The sequence below is a fragment of the Patagioenas fasciata genome, chromosome 1 (assembly GCF_037038585.1).
Source record: "Patagioenas fasciata isolate bPatFas1 chromosome 1, bPatFas1.hap1, whole genome shotgun sequence".
In the NCBI taxonomy this organism is placed as follows: Eukaryota; Metazoa; Chordata; class Aves; order Columbiformes; family Columbidae; genus Patagioenas; species Patagioenas fasciata.
Genome location: NC_092520.1, coordinates 48,034,239 through 48,057,376, shown reverse-complemented (window position 1 = coordinate 48,057,376; position 23,138 = coordinate 48,034,239).

The following is a 23,138-nucleotide window of genomic DNA, read 5'->3' as shown; positions in this document are numbered from 1 at the left end:
TCTGCTGGACATTAGTCATCAGGGCTAACACTCTGTCCAGCACAGTTTGACATCTTCATAAATGACCTGGGTGACAGAACAAAATGCACCCTCGGTAAGTTTACAAGCACTACAAAACTCAGTGTAGATATGCCAGATGGGCATGTTGCCATTTAGAGGGACCTGGATAGACTGGATAAATGGCTGAACAGGAATGTCATGAAGTTCAGCCACAGGAAAAGTCACATCTTGCCCTCGGAGAAGAATAATATTAATATATATGCACGTATAATACTCACTCATAGCCATTCAGAGAATTGCTTATGTATGAAAACAGCTGGTTTATTTAATTCATGAACCAATCTGTTGAAATCATCTAATGGAACCACACAGTTGAAGAATGTGAGAAAGTGACACTGCAATCTTAGAATCACAGGATGGTTTGGGTTGGAAGGGATCTAGTCCAATCTGCCTGCAGTAACATCTTTCTCTAGACCAGGTTGCTCAAAGCCCCATTCAACTCGACCTTGAACACTTCCAATCATGGGGCATCCATAACTTCTCTGTGCAATCTGTTCCAGTGCCTCACTACCCTCATCATAAAAGGTTGAATCTAAACTTACCCTCTCCTGTTTTATAGCCATTGCCCCTTGTCCTGCCACTACAGACCCTGATACAAAGTCTTCCTCCATCTTTCTTTTAAGCCCCCTTTAAGTATTGAAAGGCTGCAATAAGGTCTCCCCAGAGCTTTCTCCAGGCTGAAGAAATGAAATGTATTGTATATACTGTAAAGATAGATTGTTTCTAGTAATCACAGAAGCTTTTTAGGAGGAAATAATCTGCTTGAATTAAGTAACCAAACAGGAATTCTAACAAAAAAGTAATTAAGCAAAATTTCAAAAGCAGCAAAAATGTTTCTACTGTCCATTGAGAAAAGCACTAAGGAAAGGATACATAAAATATTTGAATGCTTTGTTCAGTCTGATTTTTACAGTATGTTGAAAATAAAAGAACTTCGTAACAGAATGTGATACACATAGCTGAACAGCATTCATGTGTTTTTAATTAACACATAGGCAAACTTCATCTTGATTTTGACATTCTTTTTCTCTAGTAGTTCAAAAATAATTAGATCTGGCCTGAGGACAATATGAATGAAATAATAGAAATATATTAGGCATTTTAGCACGCGTGGGCACTGAAAAAGAAACAATTATGAGAATATGATCATGAAGATAGCAAAGGCAGTGAAAGTTTGCTCTGTAGTATAAAAAAAAAGATAAAATTGAATGCACTGCAACATATATGGGTGAATAACATACCTATGGGTAGATTGTCAGGTGACACTAATAGTTAATATAAGTCAATTAAGCTATATTTAATTATGTCAAATGAACCCCACAATTTCTGCTTACAGACTACAATCAGTCTTTGGGCATGTTAATTTTTAATTTTAATCACACTTACTCTTTAAAACTGATTCCCTACTTCCAGTTTCTGTTTGCATGTTTTCATGTCAACCATAGGATTTTTCTTCACCGCATGTTAAAAACATTTTGGCTTTATGTTAATGTAAGTTCTCAAGGGTGCTTTGTAGATCTGGCAAAATCACTGCAATTTAATGTGTTTCTTTTTCAATTTCTGAAAATGGAAATAAAAAACAAATTAGAAAAGTAAAACTTGAAAGAGAGAAAGAAAAGTTTAATTTACTTTAAGGGACTATGTTGAGTTGAAAGTTTTGTAATTTAAATGAAGATTTAAAAATCTGAATTATTGCAAGGATTGTAGATTGGGTTTGGTTGTGTTTTTTACTGTTACTGCTATCACCTTGGTTGATTTCAGAACAGCTTAATTCAAGACATACACACCAATATACTTATGAATTTGATAGTTACCCTTTCTAAAGACAGGACAAATTTCAAACAATTCAGTAAGAGAATAATGGACCATTACTTCCTCATAAACTTGCTAATTACACAAGAACTGAGATCTATAGCTACCATACATGATGTACTGTCAAAACAATGAGTTTGACTTTGATATCACCTCATTGAAGACAGGAACTTTGTATCTATATTTTTAAGTTATTACCCAGGTGGCATATTTCTTTCAGTAAAAACTTAGCAGTTTCTAGCCTTGGGGTAGAAAATTACCTATCCAGAGCTCAGATTTTATATTTAACTTCGATCAGTACAAATGAACAGCATGAACAAATACATCTGAAGCAACATGAGCTCATTATCTCTACCTATTCATATCAAGCATTTTTCGCATCTATATTTCTCAGTCTGTTACTGTATTTTCTTGTAATCTGAAAGATATATACATTGAGTCTATAAACACTTGCAAAATATCAATTTCAATGTTTGATTTGAGTTTGAAATTGCCTTTGGTCCGTTCTCATGCTTTCTTCCTCAAGAAAGCTCTGTGCTGCTTTATATAAAACAATAAGTTCCTCATAAAAGTTTCCAAATAGATGTAGTTGAAGAACCAGCATCAACTTCTCGTTAAAAGCCACGTGCTTTCATACGATTACTAAAAACTCCTAGTTAAGTACTATGAAATCCAGTTATTTTTACAACTATGTCAGGTATGCACAATGCAATTATTAAAAAAAAAATAGTATATATGCCAAGGAAAGCAGACATAAGAAAATGGGAATATGGAATATTTCACTGCAGAGGCTTAATGACTCATGTTTGCTATTATGCATCACAATATTTGGGTGTTCTGGAACCTATGGCCCTGGTAAGTCTGCTCTAAAGAAAGACCCTGTTTACCCTCCTGTCTCTACTCTTTGGTAGTCAATTTGGCCAATTACAAACTTCATTCTGACCTGTGGAAACATGGTACTAGTAAATAGGAGAGTCGTAGTTCCCTATGAATCTTACATTTTCTATTTATTTTCAAGTATTATGAATTTGTGAATGGCAATATGTTAGCGAGAATCTTAGCTAATCTCTATACTTCACATTCAGTGTTTTTAAAACAGCTATAATATGGAAAGAAATAAATCATTTGAGAGAAAAAAGATCTCCACACACCCTCATACTAGTGGAAGAAAGAATACACAAATTCTATAGTCTATATACAGAAAGCTTGTGAAGCTATGGAAAATACCTCCTTACACATAATCATTGAAGAGAAATGTATATTTAGCTACTGTCCCCTATCCCTCACTGCAACATGCACATTAATGACCAGCCTCCGGTCATGTTTACAAATAAGTAATACAGATAATAGCAATGCAGATACAATTACTGTAAAGAAAAATTAACCTGCAATATTTTATTTACCAATCATGACAACTTCAAGTTCTAAAAGTCATTTTAATTGAAATGCTGCTACATTGAATGCCAAATTTTTGTGGGTTAACTAAAATAATTCTTTATATTTCCAAACAGGTATATTTCACTGTTTAACACAGTAGAGGATGGTGATAATCGTCTCAATACTATGATACTTAATAGCTACATGATACTGCATGATAATAGCTGTGTTGTGTGTCCCAACATTGAAGATACAAGTATATAATTAATTTAATTTATTTTACAACTCCTTTCTCAAGAATAAAATACTTCAACTGCTTTATCATAATTGAACATTTATACTCTATTATAATTTGCACAGTATGTGAAATGTATGTATGCTTATTTATATACAGACACAAAGTGAAATGAAATGTAATTTAAAATATTTTGGGTTATATATTTAATTACATTTCATTAACATGATTCAATAATCAATTGAATGTTTTATGTTTTCTTTAATTTGTTTCTTGATCCATAAGTTTAAGATTCTGAAGCTACTTCATTATAAGATCTTGATTTGTGGCATTCTGTAACATTAAAAATTCCACATTTTAGGTCTAGATATTCAGCGATAATGTAGCTCTACAAGAAAATGACTGTCAGGCTGAAATAACATGGAGTGTCAGCTTAAACAGCCAAGTGAAACTCAAATTTCAATTACAGATGTTCAGCATCATAAGCTCTTTAAAAGAGGTGTAATTAATTGAAATAGTCCAGCATTCTGTTTCAGTTTTGCCATAGAATGGAAAATCTGATTTCTGCTTAATTCTATTTAGGATAAACTATGTTATAAGAAATCTCCCCAAAATATTCTCAGCAAGTAAAAAATTAAAAGAAAAAAAAATGAAAGCCTATCACATTTCTTTCCCCAAAATCCATGCAATGCATTTGCATAATGTGTCAGGTCTCCAGAAGATAGAATAGGAATAAATACTGGGTTGTATTTCTGCTCTGCTTCATTTCAGTCAGAATAAGTGGAAGGAAACAGACACTGGGAGAAGCCAGCAACCCATAGAGGAACTAAATTAACTGGAAAGATTTAGTTCTTCAGCGTTATGCATATACAAAACGTAACCAGCAAAAGTAACAACTCATCTTCAACTTCTGATACGCCAGAGGCTATACTGCCATCTAGAGGGACCTTGACAGGCTGGAGAAATGGGCAGACAGGAATTTCATGAAGTTCGACAAGGGGATATGCTCAGTGCTGTATATGGGGAAGAACAACGCTATGCACCAATATATGCTGGGGCCACCCAGCCGGGAAGCAGCTTGGCAAAAAAAGACCATGGGGTCCTGGTGGACACCAAATTGAATATGAGTCAACAAAGTGCTGTTACATCGAAGAAGTACAATGGTATCCTCAGCCGTATTAGGCAAAGCGTTGCCAGCAGGATGAGGGAGGTGATCCTTTCCCTTTATTCAACACTGATGAGGTCACACCTGGAATGTAATGCCCAATTCTGGGCTTCTCAGTACAGGAGAGACATGGACATACCAAAGAGAGTTGAACAAAAAGGATGGTTAAGGCACTGGAGCACCTCATGTATGAGGACAGGTTGAGAGAGCTGGGACATTTCAAACCTGCAGAGAAGGCTCAGGAGGGATTTTATTAAGGTACATAAATACCTGAAGAGAGAGTGCAAAGAAGATGGAGCCAGGTTCTTTTCGGTGGTGCTCAGTGATGGGACCAGAGGCAATGACACAAACAAAACCACAGGAAGTTCTTTCTGAACATCAGAAAACACATTTTATGAGGGTAACTGAGCACTGGAATGGGTTTCCCAGGAAGACTGTGGAGTGTTCATCCTTGGAGATCTTCAAAAAACATCTAGACACAGTCCTGGGCAACTGGCTGCAGGTGTCTCTACTTGAACGAAGGAGTTGGACCATATTACCTCCATAGGTCTCTTCCAATCTCAAGTATTCTGTGATTCCTTGAAATGAATATTTTCAAATAATCTGAAGAGAACTTACAAGTTTTCTAGCACTTGACCAAAATTTTCAAGATATCCAAATCACAACTAAGACTTATCTGGTTCAAGGGTACATGTATGATTCTAGCAGAGGAATTTTAAAATATTTACAAGATATTTACCATTCTGCATTAAGAAATAAAATATCCACCACTTCCCAGTTAAATTTTTAGCTTTCTGGTTCATTTTTATAATATGAACACAACTTCAGGTCAAAAAGTTGTCCTTATGTTTTTTATGTGTAGATACAGGAAACAGAACCTTGATATCTGACAAAATGAAAATTTGGCAATATTGTGGTCTTCACAAACGAGACAGAATAACCGTGAACAAGATGTAACATAGGAAATGTGACTGAAGGTTTGCTATCTTTGTCAGAATACTGACAGACAACTTGAGTGACCAACTTAATGGGACTATATTTAATTTTATTAAAAACTTTTAAGAATGCATATAAATTATAAATACAAGTTAAATAAATTTTTAATAGTTCCCCTTTTCCATCTCTCTGAAATATTTTCATTTTTTTTTCATATATTACTGACAACTGTAAATAAATTTACGCGTGGATATAAAGCTATATAATTAATTCTCATGGGGCAGATTCTGGCTGCCTTGACATTGAATTTAATTATGAAAATTCTCTGTTGTAAAAGCATTGTTTAAGTTTTACTAAATTCTATTCATCAGAATCAACTTATTTTTAAAAATCTTAAGGAAGCTATACCAGAATAGGGGGTAAATCAGATAAATGCAAAAGTGATATTTGTACGGGAAGATAAAATTTTCTAAGGTTCCAATAAAAGCACTGAAGAGTAGCACCTTTTCACAGTTATGCTGAAAAAATGACATATGAATCATTTATATTACAAATGCATCTTACAGAAAAGCTCTGCTATGTCCATTCAAAAAAATCAATGAGATCATGTTGGGTTTTTACAATCCTGCATGTGCAGTAATGAACGAAACATTCACTTTTATGCTAATAAGAGCTGTAAAAATGTTGCTCCAATAATATATACCTTGCTTGTAGTTCATACACAAAACTCAAAAGTAACATTCAGCTTCTGCTTATTTCATTTTGTAAATATTTCTTAAAAAATTATTTATATATGGTGTAAGGTTTCTAAGCATTGGAAAAATAATCACATGAAGTTTTATTATTTAAAACAAGCTATGCTGAAATATTTTTAAATTATACTATATAAATATCACAGTATCACATTATCACAGTATGTTTGGGATTGGAAGGGACCTCGAAAGATCATCTAGTCCAATCCCCCTGCTGGAGCAGGAACGCCTAGGTGAGGTCACACAGGAATGTGTCCAGGCGGGCTTTGAATGCCTTCAGGGAAGGAGACTCCACAACCTCCCTGGGCAGCCTGTTCCAGTGCTCTGTCATCCTCACTGAGAAGAAGTTTTTTCTCAAATTTAAATGCAACCTCTTGTGTTCCAGCTTCATCCCATTACTCCTTGTCCTGTCATTGTTTGCCACTGAGAAGAGCCTGGCTCCATTCTCATGGCACTCACCCTTTATATATTTATAAACATTAATAAGGTCACCCCTCAGTCTCCTCTTCTCCAAACTAAAGAGCCCCAGCTCCCTCAGCCTTTCTTCATAAGGGAGGTGCTCCACTCCCTTAATCATCTTTCTTGCCCTACGCTGGACCCTCTCCAGCAGTTCCCTGTCCTTCTTGAACTGAGGGACCCAGAACTGGACACAATATTCTAGATGGGGTCTCACCAGGGCGGACTAGAGGGGAAGGAGGACCTCTCTCAATCTACTGACCACCCCCATTGTAATACACCCAAGGATGCCATTGGCCTTCCTGGGCACAAGGGCACAGTGCTGGCTCATGGTCATCCTGTTGTCCACCAGGACCCCCAGGTCCCTTTCCCCTACACTGCTCTCTAATATGTAATTTCCCAACCTATACTGGAACCTGGGGTTGTTCCTGCCCAGATGCAGGACTCTACACTTTCCCTTGTTAAATTTCATCAGGTTATTCCCCGCCCAACTCTCCAGCCTGTCCAGGTCCCGTTGGATGGCAGCACAGCCTTCTGGCGTGTCAGCCACTCCTCCCAGCTTAGGGTCATCAGCAAACTTGCTGATAGTACACTCAATTCCCTCGTCCAAATTGTTAATGAATATATTGAATAATATTTGCCCCAGTACAGACCCCTGAGGCACTCCGCTAGATACTGACCTCCAACTGGACTCCACACCATTGACCAGCACTCTCTGGCTTCTCTCTTTAAGCCAGTTTGCAACCCACCTCACTACTCTATTGTCTAGACCATACCTCCTCAATTTAGCTGTGAGGATGCTGTGAGAGACTGTGTCAAAGGCTTTACTGAAGTCAAGGTAGACCACATCCACCGCTCTGCCATCATCCATCCACCTTGTTGCATTCTCATAAAAGGCTATGAAGTTGATCAAGCATGACTTACCCTTGGTAAAGCCACGCTGACTGCCCCTAATGACCCTCTTATCCCTGATACGCCTTGAGATGACACCAAGGATAAGCTGTTCCACTACTTTCCCAGGGACAGAGGTGAGGCTGACCGGTCTATAATTACCCGGGTCCTCCTTCTTGCTCTTTTTGAAGACTGGAGTGACATTTGCTTTCCTCCAATTCTCAGGTACCTCTCCCGTTTCCCAAGACTTGGCAAAAATGATGGGAAGCGTTCTAGCAATTACTTCAACCAGGTCCCTTTACATATTGTATTATAGTCACACTCATTGCAAGGTTTTCTTTCTGCTGAAGTTGGCCATTGATCTGTTTGATTGGCTTGTACAGTTCTAAATATTCCCTCTATTATTTTTTTTAAAGTAGAAATAACTTCAAGGCAGGGGTTAGCTGTTGCCTTCCTTTCATAACTAGCTGAGTGTCCTAGTGGAATAGAAAAGGGTTCTTCTTTTAGGGAAGAGTTGATTGAGAAACAAATTGTCATAAAAGATTTCATAAAAATAATGAAACTTCAAAATATTGTCACCTCTGCTCTCAGGTTTTTTTTTTTTCCTACCTGGTCATGTATGTGAGCCATTTAGCAGTATCCTGCTGGGACTCCAGTTTTCTGTCTAGAAAGATACAACTGTCTCATAGGAGGTATTATATTTGAACACGGTCTTGTGTTACAGTTCATCTTCAGATTGGGAGATGTACTTTCAGGTGTCTTTACAGTAGGTGTCCACATACAAGATCAAAGTCTAGGAATGTGTAACAATAAAGTAAGTTCTAGCATTCAAGTCACTTGCTACACCTAAGTATCTAATACCTTTTGAGACGACCTAGGTGTGGGAACAGCAGTTCCAGCTAAAGGGCCTTGGACGGATTATACAGAAGTATGGTTTTCATAAACATAAGTGATAGTTCAGGCCAGTGAGAATGATATCTCAGGTTGGAAAACAGCTCCCATATGTATGATGTGTGAATGTCCTTGGGTCTGGTCTGTGAATGAGTGGGAACGTAACTGAAACAAAGATAACATCAGTGTGGTGTGTTTTTAATAACAATTATTGGAAAAACATCTTATGTAACATCTTAGTCCAGGTCCGTATCTGTAAATCCTATAAATTGTCACTGACTAAAAAAGGAGGCCTCAGCCTGGCTCAGCTCTCTGCTCTGCCTGGCTCTGCACTCTTTCCTAAACAAGATCTCTGTCTGTGTGTGAATCTCTGTCTGTGTCCTGGCGTGCGTCCTTTCTAGTTGCCACACCTAAGACAGCCAAGTGAACTTGAAAACAAGAACCCACCAAGGGTGCTTGATCTTGTAGATGGACAACCAGAGACCAGGCAGCATATACTAAGGCATCAAGATGACATTATATACGTTTTTTTCTTAGATTATAATATTGAGCACTAATCACACTCAGGGACCCCAAGGGTTTATACAGCTGACCAAAGACTCAGTTGTCCACATATAGGCTTCTAGAGGCTTTTGGGACACTGTGCAGAGCTGACAGATGTGATAGATGGGCTTAAGGGGAGACCCATGATGCAGTGATAGTGGCAGGACAGGCTGGAATACCCAGGAGGGTCTCAAGGAGCATGATGTGAGCGTGGTGGCAGCTGTAGCCCAGTGTCTCTGTGCTGACTGTAGCTGGCTTGTCAGGAGTTCCTTTAAGTCCTTGACTCTGTAGTCAAGAGATTATTACAGTCAAAGTTATGTTCTTTTTTGCTTGTCACAAGAAATTATTCTTTGCCTCAAATGGAGTATTTTGAGGAATTTCAGGAATTTTTGTGCTTACATTGCCTCTTCATCTTCTGAAAAGGTTATATGGAATTTATAGAGTCATATTATTGGGGAGAAATCAAGATAAATTTTCCAGAATTAGAGCTAAATGCTTAGGAAAGGAAATGTTGACCTGTAGTAGGTCATCATTAGTAACTAAATGAAGTCCAAATTAAGAATATCCATCTGCTATGAAATTTTAGAAGGGCAGGCATAACTTTGATTAGCACAAATAATCTGGGAAAAGAATAGTTTTAGAGTTGGTTTCTTTTGTGGTTTAGGTTTGGTTTGGTTTGGTTTGATTTTTAATGGGATCTTCTAGGCATATTATTGAACATAAAACAACTTTTGCGCTTAGAGAGGATTGTCTGTAGTAAGACATAAAAATCAGGAGAACTAAACAAATACAAACTCTCATTCCCTGTTCCTTGGAAAATAAAACGTTATTTTCCTTAAGTGGCTTCTAGTTGTTTTAACAAGTAAAATACACTTTGGAAGGATAAAAGGCTCACTATATTCTTCACCGTTTTCACTGTTTACTTCTTTTTATTTGTCCTGTTTTTGTTAAAACAAGTTTCTCTTTTGGTGAATTTGCCTGTCAGCTAAAACCTTCTTATGAGCTGCATTTTCCTGAAAAGCTAGATACATGTTTTGGTAGACATAGTAACGGTATGCAAGATCATTGATAATGATACATCTCGCAAGATGTGCAAGCAGGAGGTGAACTGAAACAGACCAACTGAGTATACCATCCCATTCATGTGATACTTCATATAAAAGTGGGAGATCATGAGGATCTCATCCCTTTTCCTTATGGCAAATTATCACTTTGAGCATGATAATTCTATCAAAGTAACAAAGCAAAACAATAATTCTCTCAGAGTTGTTGCAAAAAGAACTGAATTTTATTTTTTCAAATCTTGAATCTAACAAATGAACAAAGCTTTTCTTAAAGCATATTGGGCAATTACTGACTCATTTGATATTACTTCCACTTTTTGGTGAGCTAACTCTGAGTGCTGTCAGCAGAGAACCAACAGTTGTGCTTTCTTTGTGAAAAGAAAGTCTCAAATATGAAAACACTGGCAATTTGAAGGGTCTTTGGGATACACTGTTCTTTTAAATTTTGTCTTATTTTGAACAACTGGGCCATTTAAAAGGAAATTAAAATTTGCATAGACAATGTTATGAAATATAAATAAAATCTATTAAAATGGGTGTCTTAGTGATGCACTGAACCTTTGGAAACAATTTTCTCCTTATACTTGGAGGTTATTTGGGAAAAGAAGAAAAACATAGTGGATGACTTAGTTTTCCGGCTTTTGTTTCAGGTCTTTTATTGTGCAGTACACTATTGCAGTATTGCATAATTGCTACAATATATCACAACTGTATCTTCAAAGTTTTCATGAAAGTTGTATTAGCACATAAATGCAAAGAAGGGAATATATATTTTTCTTTCTTTACTTTGATAGAGGCAATTCTGTTTCAAATTCCTTGTAAAAAAAAGACCAAAAAAAAAAAAATAGGACAAGTCCATTGATGTCAGGAGAGCTAAAAGAATGAATGAAAACACCCTGACACCAGATACAGGTATTGATTTAGGAATACTTCAGCAAGAAAACTATACAATCACAATAAAACTAAACACATTCTAAATTAAATCAGTTATTGTTCTCAGATGAATTGTCCTTTTCATATTAAGGCCAACATACAAAAACTCAAAGCAATTTCAGCAAAGGAAATTCTAGAAAGGGAATATTATCTTTCTTACGAGTTTCATCAAATGATTTTTTTTTCACAGTGCATTAAAGTTCTGTGGTTGACTTGAGAAAACTGAGATTTTACAGTATAATTCAAGTACAGCGTGTATATATTTCATGATGGATTTAATTCACAAACATTGTACTCCTTTTCTATTTCTCTGTCATGTGAAATATTGTCTCTGATAGCAATGTTATTACATATATTCTAAGATACATGTACCCAGGACTGGGAGCTTAGCTGGAATTAGTCACGAACTTCTCATACCCATTCATAATCAGTTTCTTCTGTGTAAGGATTTCTGCTTATGTCTCACAGTAAAAAAGCAGATTGAAATGACCCTCTCAAAACCATTAAGGAGTACCAAAGTTTCAAATACCTGTGTGATTCTTTATGTTCATGCTCACAATTTCTTTGGTTTCTTGCCTGTTCTACTGTAGACTGAAGTGTGGAGGATTTGACTATACTCTCTACAGGTTGTTCATGTCTAATTTGCAACTTAAATCTCAGCTCAATATGATAATATATAGTCAAGAAAAAGCTAACTTTACACTTATCATTGTCATTTCTATAATTTGGATTGCTCTTGTATGTTTCTTTCAGATGAGCTGATACTTCAGAAACAATCAGCTGCATTCTCATTTTTGTAAATCGAATTGGTTGGCTAGATTGTGCTGACTGTGAAAGCTTCTACTGCAGTCCTCTATCTTTTTTCTTACTCAGAGAAGTACTCTACTTTTATTCAGAGCAAGTCACCCTAATACCTAGATGTATTGGTTTTCTAAACTCACTCAATTGCATAGCAAAATTAATGACATTTATTTTAATGATTTTTAAAAATTATGATTGTAGCTCAAAAGGAAGACATCAACTCCTTTTACTAACACCAGCATAAAGAGTTTCAGCATACTGTTTTATAGCCTTCTGATAAATTTTTGAGTTTTATGTAAGACATTTCCAAATATTTACAAACTATTTTAAAAGCCTCGTAGAATTTGATTCTAAAATTGCATGCAATTATCTATATTACCTTATGATATTCTCTGGAATACAGTATGAAGAGAAAGGCTGAGATTAATATATGTCCAGATAGAAACAAAAAGCCAAACTGGAAGCATCTGTTAAGCTGAGTTGTAGAAACTTTTTAAAATGAAATTCTCACTCTTTACTGTTTAGGACAGGTGAGTGAAAGAAAATAAATAAATAAATAAATAAATAAATAAATAAATAAATAAATAGATAGATAGATAGATAGATAGATAAATAAATAAATAAATAAAGAAGTAAGTAAGTAAATAAAAAGAGTGCACTCTTGAAGAATTTTTCTGCCTCTAAGACAATTTAATACTAAAATTATTGCATTGAAAAACTCCATCATTTGCAGAATGTTTTTGAGAATCTTGCCAGATTCAACCTGGTTGTGATTCTGTGGCTGAGATTTTCAAGGTTATTTTGTCCCATAGCAAGACGACAGTTCCAGATGCTCCCTTCATGACAGTTTGGTACATCCCATTATGCTCAGTTATGTCTTTTCAAAGCTTTTGGGGATTATTTTTTCTTTTCTTTTTTTCAATGATTTCTTTACTTCAGTAAAGGATAGCTATAGCCCATGTTAACTTATCTAAGAAAGTAGAAGGAAATCAAAGGAGGCAGAAGTAGGATGAAGTTAATACATGCTGAAGACAGTGAGAATCCAGTCTACATCACTATCATAGTTTATTCCTGAGAAAGTAAACACAACCACTGAAACCAAGAAAGACTACCAAAGAGAAAGTACACGAAAATTATACTTCTTTTTGTCTTAGATGTTAGGGTCAAGCAGCAGAAATTCCACAAGTTTTATATATAATTCAACATCAATGCCTTGGTTTTTGCTTTGTTGACTTCAAACACACTCAGGACAAATGATGGTTGATACCAAATGCTTCTGACAGCTGCACAAGGGTGTGAGTGTTCCCCGGCCCAGTTCCTTCAATAAGCCAGACCCCTTTCACTGAGGTCTGATCCACAGTATTGAGGGAAGTAGCTGAAAGCTTCTGATGTTACTGAGATAATTCGTGAGGAAAATGCAGGCTGGTTTGTTTTCAATTTCTAACAAAGTTATATTTTAACTCCCAATTCCTTCTCTGCTGTCTGCAGTACAAATTCTGTTTCATCTCACTTCTGGTGACAAGATTGTTTACATTGCCCAATTTCATTGTGTGCTATGGGTCCACTTTGTGTTGATCTTGATAATTTTGCACACACAAAACCTAATCCAGCTTCACCTCTATAGTCAGAGATGATAGCCATTTTCTAGAGAATCATATTTTCTTTGAAAGCTGGCATAACTTTTCCTCTGACACACCCTCCAGAGTTAGCCCTATTGACTCTCATTTCCATGCTCTGTAAATTATGTCAGTGTTTTATTCGTTCTCAACAATTGAACTATGTTCAATGTAGCTCTTAGTTAGTGAAGTAATATGCATCACACACGTTAAAATCCACTCTAAATACACACTTTATTCTTCACTAAATTTTGCTCAGATTCATAACAAGGTATTTTATACCTTGATCACTGGAAATAGATGGAGAGAGACAGTTATATTAGTCCCTTCATGCGTGTATTCATCTGGAATGGGCTAATTGATGTCAATTTTCTTGTTGTAGGTAGAGATCCCAATACAAGAGGACCTATTTTGAACATCACAGTGCAACATTCAGTCATTGTACCAAGAAGATTAGAATACATGTGTTCCAAGCATAAAGTTCAGCTTTGACAGCCTCTGAGCTTATTCAATTAAAATTCAAGTTCTCATATGTACTTTTTGTATGTTTTTTCTGCTGATATAGGGGAAGCAAGTCTCCCAATTTCCTTCCTGGGTCAATTTTTGTCTATCTTTCTCTTTTAAATGAGATTTTTAATACAGAGTTTGATTTGTGAGGTTGTTGGACTTCAATTTCACAATTGCTTTTAAGCCATATAGTAACTTTATGTTCTTCTTTTCAGATACAGAACTGCAGTGTGGTGACACTTCTATATTGAATGATGTGAGGAAAAAAAAAAAAGTTATATGCAATTATGTACTAAAATAGATATTTTAACAGATGTTCAGTTTTCACTATTGGAGCTGAGTTTATTAACTGTTAAACAAGCTTCTCTTTTTTGCTGTCTGGCACACAGGTTCACTTTTGATGATGTATAATCAACAGAAACATATGAGCAGAAAAAAATATTTCTTCTCCAAATCATTTAAGTTCATCTTCACACTGACATATTTTCAGCTTGGTTTCCTAAGGAAATAGGACATTCTAGTACACTATGTTTAACTGTGTGACTGTCAGTCAATCATCTGATACCTTCAAGCTCATTGACAAATGGAAACTAATATTTAAGTCTTCAAAGATACAAAATTTCCTCAAGTTTCAGTAAAAACTGTCTTGAAAGTGGACAGTGGTCTTTTAAGCATCCTCAGTGACACAAAAGCTTACCTAAGATCATGACAGTTATCTTTCATTTAGAGTATACAGTACTGGAAATCAGTCAGCATATGTACAATTTTGATACAGCTGCAGCACTGCTCATACAGTCCAGTAATTAGGGAACAAGGAAGGGAAATTAGGATTTTGGTGAGTAATATGGCATTGGAAATTAATTGGAGGTATTATACAGTTTTGCTTTCCCAGTTTCTGTAAAGTTATGCACCAGAGAGCTTTCTAAGTAAATAACATACAACTCCAGAGGAAGACAGGACTTGTAGTTTTCCTTTTGGAAGAGTTTATTACTCCTTTTGCAACTTTGTTCCAAAACTTCACCCCATTGTGTGAAGAAATCTTCTATTTGCGAATTTGTTTGTGTCCCACTTTACAGTCATCTTGACCTGGATCATCATTTTCTTTCCGTTTAAGCAGTGCTTTAAAGCTGGTTACTTAATACAGTCTTTTGATTCTTATCTACACAACTTGTAATTTCAGGTGTTTATATACTTCTGTGCATTTCTGCCATATAGGGTTTACCATCGCAGCAGTTCTTCTTGCCTTGGTACCTAGAAGGTATCTGTGTAATTTGTAAGCAGATAAAATGTAAAACTGTGCTGCTCTCAAGAAAATTCCCATAAAAGCTGGCTGAAACCAGTTGTCATGTAGAGTTCATCCCTTTACATCTTTAGTCTTTTAAAGAAACCTTTCAGATACCTTGACTCTGAGCGACTCTTGAGCATTAGCTGAAACTGAGATTCGGAGCTTACTTACCCAAAGACTCTATGTTTGTTACATACACTTCTTAAGAAACAAGTTAAAATCAGAAGGTAGTTGTGTGAGATAAGTGCAACTACAAAAAGGAAGAAGTCAGTCAAAACATTGATTGAAAAAGTGAGGGAATCCATGCAAGTTTAATTCAGACCCTTTATGTGCAGTCATTAGAGTTCATTCTTTAATGTAGGATATTGTATTGGTTTTCTATAAATTTGACTCATTGCACAATACAGAGGATTCCTTTTAATAACCAATAGTTTGCTATCTTATTTTCTCAGTAAATGTGTAGTGGAAAACCTTTAATGCATCTGGTTCCAGCAATGCACGTGAATATAAAATTAGTATTTTTCCTAATGGATTCTTATTGGTTAAATAGTCTCCCACAAAATTCATCACATCCATTTATATTTTCAACCACAACTCATTCTCAACTGAAACCATCAAATCTCCTTCACAGATCTCTAACATTTGAGCTAAGAGGGACAGGGCTAACAGGGAGTAGTTCTCTTGCACCAGCAGAGGGAAGTACACACATAGACATAGAGGATTTGCAAGAATCACAGATCTTTTGTTCCATTCATAAAAACTGAAAGGAATATAACCTATATTAGCACAGACAGTTGTTTCTGTTCCCTCAAATTTTTAGTAATTCTACTCTATCCCTTCTAACTTTTTTATCCTTTTATTTCCTACTCCAATATTCTTACATGTAAATATATATTTTTAACTAGTCACAATAGTCTGTTACTAATACTTATTTTGTTGGTTTATATCACCCTCTGAAAGACTTCTTTATTGACTTTCAACAGTCATTTGAGACATGTATGACAAGATTCAATGGCTAGTACACTGACCCATGGATCTTTTGTGATGTTTTCAATGCAGTACAATACCACAACTGATCACCAACTGCTGCTTCAGAGAAGCATAGGCCTCCCAGAGCAGTAGGGCAGGAGTGTGCAGGAGTAATGCATCTGCCTGCCTTGCCTGAGTGGATGTCTTGGATGCTCTGCATGCATATACCTAGTTTTTGGCAGCTAAGTCCTGTATTCACTTCAGAAAAGATTGTTTAGAAAGAACACAAACAACTTAAGTGCAATACATGTGTAAGGTAGGTGGATTGGCTGCCCACAGTAAAAGAAAAGGTACTACAGTATAAAAATTTGGTCAAGGTTAGTATTATACTACTTGATTTTTGTAGTCATCTCCAGATTGCCAACCACAGCATGAAAAGCTAGGAAAACAGCTGTTCCATTCCAATTGGATGGAAGACTACTTTAATATTTTATTCCAAACAATGATTACTCAGGGCTAGATAATACTTGTCTATCTTACTTTGATCAGTTGTGAAGGAGAAAATATCTGGCCCATAATTAGAAACATTTAATTATGTAAAGCCACAAGGGAAAAGTCAAACAACTTTATTAAAGAACTGAGCACTGGAAGAGAAAATTGCATAATGACATATTAAAAAACAAGCTGTGTATTTGCCTGTATGGCTGGTTTTGTTCCTTATAAGATGGAGTGGGCAGATTTTCGATTATTTTGTTTTATATTCAGCAATACCAAAGTCATTGATAAAGTCTGATAGCTAAAAATAATTTTAGAAGTGTTCTTTAATTTTTATTTCAGCTGTTCACAAATTTCTAAGCATTTTTACATATAAAACAACTTTTTCTTAAACTATACACATACACACACCCGCCCCAGATAAATACACATGTGCACATTTGCTTTACCTACCTGTTCTCTATACTGTGCAGCTGGTAAGTGCTAACTTTTTTTTCTGTTAATATTCTATTTATAGTTTATCAAACTTTTTTTTTTTTTTTCCTGAATTTAAAGTTCCTCTTCCATGTACTCAGGAGAATGAAGGAAAGATGGAGAGTTTTGGGTAAGTGTATGTTACAAGCTGAAGGTCTTTTTCCATTAATGGCCAAGGTGACTAGTATGCAATATAATGCAGTCATTATATAGCAAAATAGACCTTGTAGCAGAGATCAGAATTCAGAAATCAACCTTCCTGGACAGGTGTTGTGTTCACTAGAGCAAATAAACTATAAGTTTCTTTCTTCCAACCGAGATAACTTCCACAAAGGGAGGGAAATGCCCTCTCATAAAAATCAGCCTGCAGTCAGAATTTAGTGCTTGCTTCAGCACAGCAGGAGATGTGGTTGAGCCTTGCAGTCAGAAAAGAAATCAACACTTTAGCTTAAGTTCAGGCAATTCTTTGGGAGGATAGGAAAAAAAGAAAAAAAAGAAAGAAACAAAAAAGAGCACTGTTACCTGCCTTCAAGTAAAGGATCTCTCACGTGAATCACAAATGTCTAGCAGTTCTTCACATAAGCTCATGCCATAACTAGGGACAGGATTTAAAACTTCAGTCAGGGCTAAGTATTTTTTATTTCACTATGTGCAGTGTACTATTTGACTTGAACAATACCCAATAATGTTAGCTTTTTACACTTGCTAAGAGCACGACTCTATAAGCCTGACTGTGGACTCCAGGTTCCATGCTGTACTATCCAAAGTTAAGTTACACTAATCTGTATTACATAAAGGAAAACATTTCCCATAAGTTAGGTATACCAAGTTCTCACTTTAAAGCAAGTTTTCCCTGAAGTGGAATCCAGAACCACAGGAGGTTTCTGAGTCTTTTCTATAGTACCTGTAGGACTGGTTCGTTACAGCAACAATTCAAAAAGCTGAGTTGCTTGGAAACAGGAGGCCCAGGGAAGTGGTGGAGTCACCATCCCTGGAGGTGTTTAGAAGGCATTTAGATGAGGTTGTCAGGGACATAGCTGGACTCAGTGATCCTGAGGGTCTCTTCCAACTGAAATGATTCTATGATTCTATGAAAGAATCCAGTCTGGAGTCATCAGAAAACCGTAAACACAAAGATGTATGAAAGAATATACTCAAGGCTATCAACAATGGTTTCTATCCACCTGGGATGCAGAGAGAAAATCCTCTCTGAAGGATAATTCACAGATACTCATATCTCAAAGATGTGGTCAAGGACGACTAAACTGTTGTAAATTAATGCTAGGAGTGTATTCAGAGGTGATTATTACCCGATTTGGATGTCCAATAAAATAAAACACTGGTAGAAAGTACAAATATAATTTCAAAAGCTGCCTTCCTTAGATCTACTCAAATTCACATTGACTCATCTCCCAGGATTTTGTCATCTATTCAGGGTCACCCACTATGCAGGAAAACTGCAAACCTAAAAGCAATGTCTGCATTGTGTGAGCAGGTGACCTTGTATTGTGTGTGTTGTGAAGATATTAAGTTTCTGGCTATACACTGAGTTTTATGCTGACCACGAAGCTTCTCTGGGTACAGGCAGTGACAGAACTGCAATGGCTAAGCAAACGTTCAAGTTAAGCAGAAATTTTATATATTATGAAGCTACTGAACAAAATTTCCTTTTTTCTTTGAGACAGAAATTTGGGACTTCAGAATATCAGCTCCACTTAATACTTGCTCGAACTGCACTAGTCTCCATCGGATACAGACCTGCTTTGATTTTTTATTTCCCCTTTTCTGACAATAAGAATTATGACATATTTAGTATTTTGGAAGTAAAGGTCATTTATAAAGATATGCAACCAAGCTTTTCTCAGAGGTGCAAAATGTCAGGAAAGTCTAATGTATGTCTAAACATGTCTCAATTTAGACATCCAAGAATGAGTACAATATCAATCATTTTTTAAACTTTTGATGTAGGAACATAGTTTCCAGCATTATTATTCAGAAACTTTGTAGTTCATAGTTCTTGTTAGATCACAGCTGCATTTTTTTGAAAGCATAACAACAATTAACAGTTAGTCCAGTCAAAGATTTGGCTATCAATAATATTAAATAATTACAACTTCCACAGGCTTATAAAAATAGCCAAATTCTTTTGCAGTTGTGAATAAAACACTCCATTTTGTGGTTTATTATTTAGATAGCATCTGGTCCTTATCTTCAGCAAACCTTCCTCAGTTTCACACATGCAACAAGAGCTACACTTGATTTACATCACTTATCTGTGAGAATAAAATCAGTTCAAATTAGTTCAATTATTAGAAGCTGTATCAGCTTCATGACTCCTCTGTAACCTGAAACAACCATTCATGTCATAGTGTAGCTATTAACTACACAGAGAAGCACTTCTTCCTCCTTATTCCCCTTCAGCTCTGCTAGATCTAGACAAATTGCCATAATAAAAGCCACTAGTGAGTGAGGAAATATGGCAGAGGAAGGGAAAGAAACAGAAAGAAAGTATAGCTCATCTGCTTCCCTATTAGATTAATCAGTTCCTCTAAACAGATTTTAAATGCCTGTGACATGTTTTTCATTCTCAGAGTAATAAAATTTTATCATGCAACTAGCAGAAAACATCCCTCACATCTGACAAAAAGGCAGCTAGCATAAAAACCAAACACAAGATACTTACAGTTAACTCATGTGCTGTTTCCATAATATAGTCCAATGAATAAGCAATATGAACTTTAACAGGGGAAACACAAATTCCCATGTCAAGCTTATGTTGGAAAAATCAATACAATGACCATAATTTAGCATCTAAAGTGGGTGTTTATAAATAAAAACTATCTTGCCTTCAAATGCAGAAGAGAAGAGAAGAGAAGAGAAGAGAAGAGAAGAGAAGAGAAGAGAAGAGAAGAGAAGAGAAGAGAAGAGAAGAGAAGAGAAGAGAAGAGAAGAGAAGAGAAGAGAAGAGAAGGAAAAAGATAAACAAAGGAAACTACATGGAAGTCATCTGTCTGATGGCTCTTCTTATATTCTTGTTGTGAGCAGATTCAGCTTAATGAACACATTTGTTGTGAACTCATTCTAATTGCATTGTGCTCAGGGAGCAGACATCCTATTACTTAAAATGTGGCAACAGTTGTGATGATGAACTGCCTGCATATTGTTCTATTAAATTTTCTTTATACTGTTTTACTGAGGTTGAATTTCCTTATTCTGCTATTGTTATGGGAATTTTGCATATTTTCCATGAGAAAACCTATTTTCAGACCTTTACATGGGGGATGCTGAAGGGTAAAACATACAAATCACGATTGACTGCCACTTCAGTTCCTTCACTGTTAAATTATATTCTTGAAACTGTTTGATAAAAGCCAGTATCTGCTGACAAATTAATTTATGATGAGAAATACTTCACATTTGCACATCAATTTGATTTTGTGAATTGTTTGCCTCCTTAAGTTTCTCTTCCCTGTTTTATGGTGAGTTGAATTATGAAATCTGGAGCCAGAGTCTCAGCTATTGTAAATTGTCTCAGATCTATTGAAGTCAATGGGGTCTATTAATTGATATCAGAGGGATTTTTTGTTGTTCTTGAAATTGTATGTGTAAAATATATTTGGACAGGGATTTTTTAGTCAAGGAGCTAGTTATTTATCACAATTTTCTTGCTATTGCTACTACTTTATTCCAGACAAACTTCTATATCCTCTAACTAGATCTGCTAAAGATTCTGCTGAAAATTTGTATATTTCTGTGGAATATGCATCAGCAGGTGTCTTTTAAAATGTTTCTAGGCAAAACCAGTAGGATTATCATAACTATATTTTATCCTGCCTTGTGCATTATTTGGATAAGTACTCTCATTAGAAATATTCCAGCCATATCTTTCTGTGACTCTTTGTGCCATTGCAATATAGTAAAGTCATTATCTTTTAAACCTGATTAGACCAACTGTAGCCTCCACCCTTACTTGCATTTAAACATTCCCAAAATGACACTAAAGTGCCCAGTTCTCCCGATCACAGATTCACCACTTCTCACTTCTCACTGTCTTCTCAGAATCTAGTCATATGTAGTCTGAAACATTCTCTGATGGTAAGAAAACATGTCCTATATTTCTTTGTTGCAGTCATCAAGGAGTCATCAAATCAGAAAAAAAATAAATAGCAAATTTCTGTCTCTCTTATTATTGGGTTATCTGGGAGGGGGTGTGTGTGTGTGTTAGGGTTTTTTTTTGTTTGTTTTTCTCCTCATCCATTTAACCAAAACACTTTCTTTATAACAAGAAGGATCAAGTGATATTCCAAGCCTAGAATGTTCAAAAGGAGTAAGGAAAGAGTAAGTTGAGATCAGTTTGTTACTGGGATCAAACTTGAGTTATTTATTTTATTTTTTTTTTTCTTCAATATTGATAAGACATCAGCAGCTGCGTCTGGACATCTGAAGCCAAAGAGAGTTCAGGGAATTACAGACTGATCAACCCCACCTGAATCCCTGTGAAGATGATGGAGCAAATAATTCTGAGAAAATTTCCAGACATATTAAGAACAAGACAATAACTCAGAGTAGCCAGCATGGATTGGCAAAGAGGAAATCATACCTGACCAAACTAGTGGTTTTCTACTACAGAATGACTTAGTGGATGAAGGCGTGCAGTGGGTTAACCCCTGTAGACAGCTATGTACCACACAGCCTCTCTCTCACATGAATACCCCTGCCCTACGGTGGGACAGTGGAGAGAATTGGATGGACAAAACCAAGAAAACTCAAAGGTCAAAGGAAAATAAAACAGAAAAAAACCTCAATAAGTGATCCAAAAGCCATTGCTCATCACCAGTAGACCAATGCCCAACAATGGCAATTTTGGGAAAACTCCCTCTCCACCCCACCAACTTCCTAGATTTATTGCTTAGAACAATATCTTATGGTATGAAATATCTCTTTGGTCAGCTGGTGTCAGCCATCCTGTCTGTGTCCCCTCCCAACTTCTGGTGCAACCCCAGACTATTTGCTGCAGGAACAGAATGAGGAACGGAGAAGGCCTTGACAGTGTGTAAGAACTGCTAAGCCATAGCTAAACATCATTATGTTTAGGTTACAAATCCAAAGCAATACCATGTGGGCTGCTGTTAAGAAAATTATTTCCATCCCAGTCAAAACCAGTCCAGGGTGAACATCACTTGTTTTACTCCATTTGAGCAAGGGTTTTGACACTGTCTCACATAAAATCCTTGTAGGCAAAGTGATAACATCTGTGTTAGACAAATGGAGAGTGAGGTGGACTGAAACCTGTCTGATCTTCAGTGTTCAGATAGTTGTGATCAACAACATGAACTGCAGCTGGAAGCCAGTCATTAGTGCTGTTTCCCAGGTGCTAGTACTCTGTCCAGAACTGTTTAACATCTTAGTTAATGACCTGGATGAGAGGATGCGAAAGTGCACCATCAGCAAGTCTGCAAGTACTAGAAAACTCGGAGTAATGACTGGTATACCGAATGGGCAGGTTGCCATTCAAAGCAATCTGAACAGACTGGAGAAATGGGCCAGCTCTTTAAGTTCAAAACCAGGAAATACCAGTCCTGACCTTAAAGAAGAATAACCCTATGCATCAGTACAGACTGAGAACAAACTGGATAGGAAGCAACTTTACAGAGAAGGCCCTGCGCTCCAGGTGGACAGCAAGATGCTCATGAGGTACCAATATGTCCCTGCAGAAAAGAATTCCGGCAACCTTCTGGGCTACATTATAAAGAACACTGCCAGCAGGCTGAGGGAAGCGATCCTTTTCCTCTAGTCAGTACTAGTGGGACACAATCAGAATGTGGGGTCCAATTCTAACCTCCCCAGTAGAAAGGAGACATGGACATACTATGGTG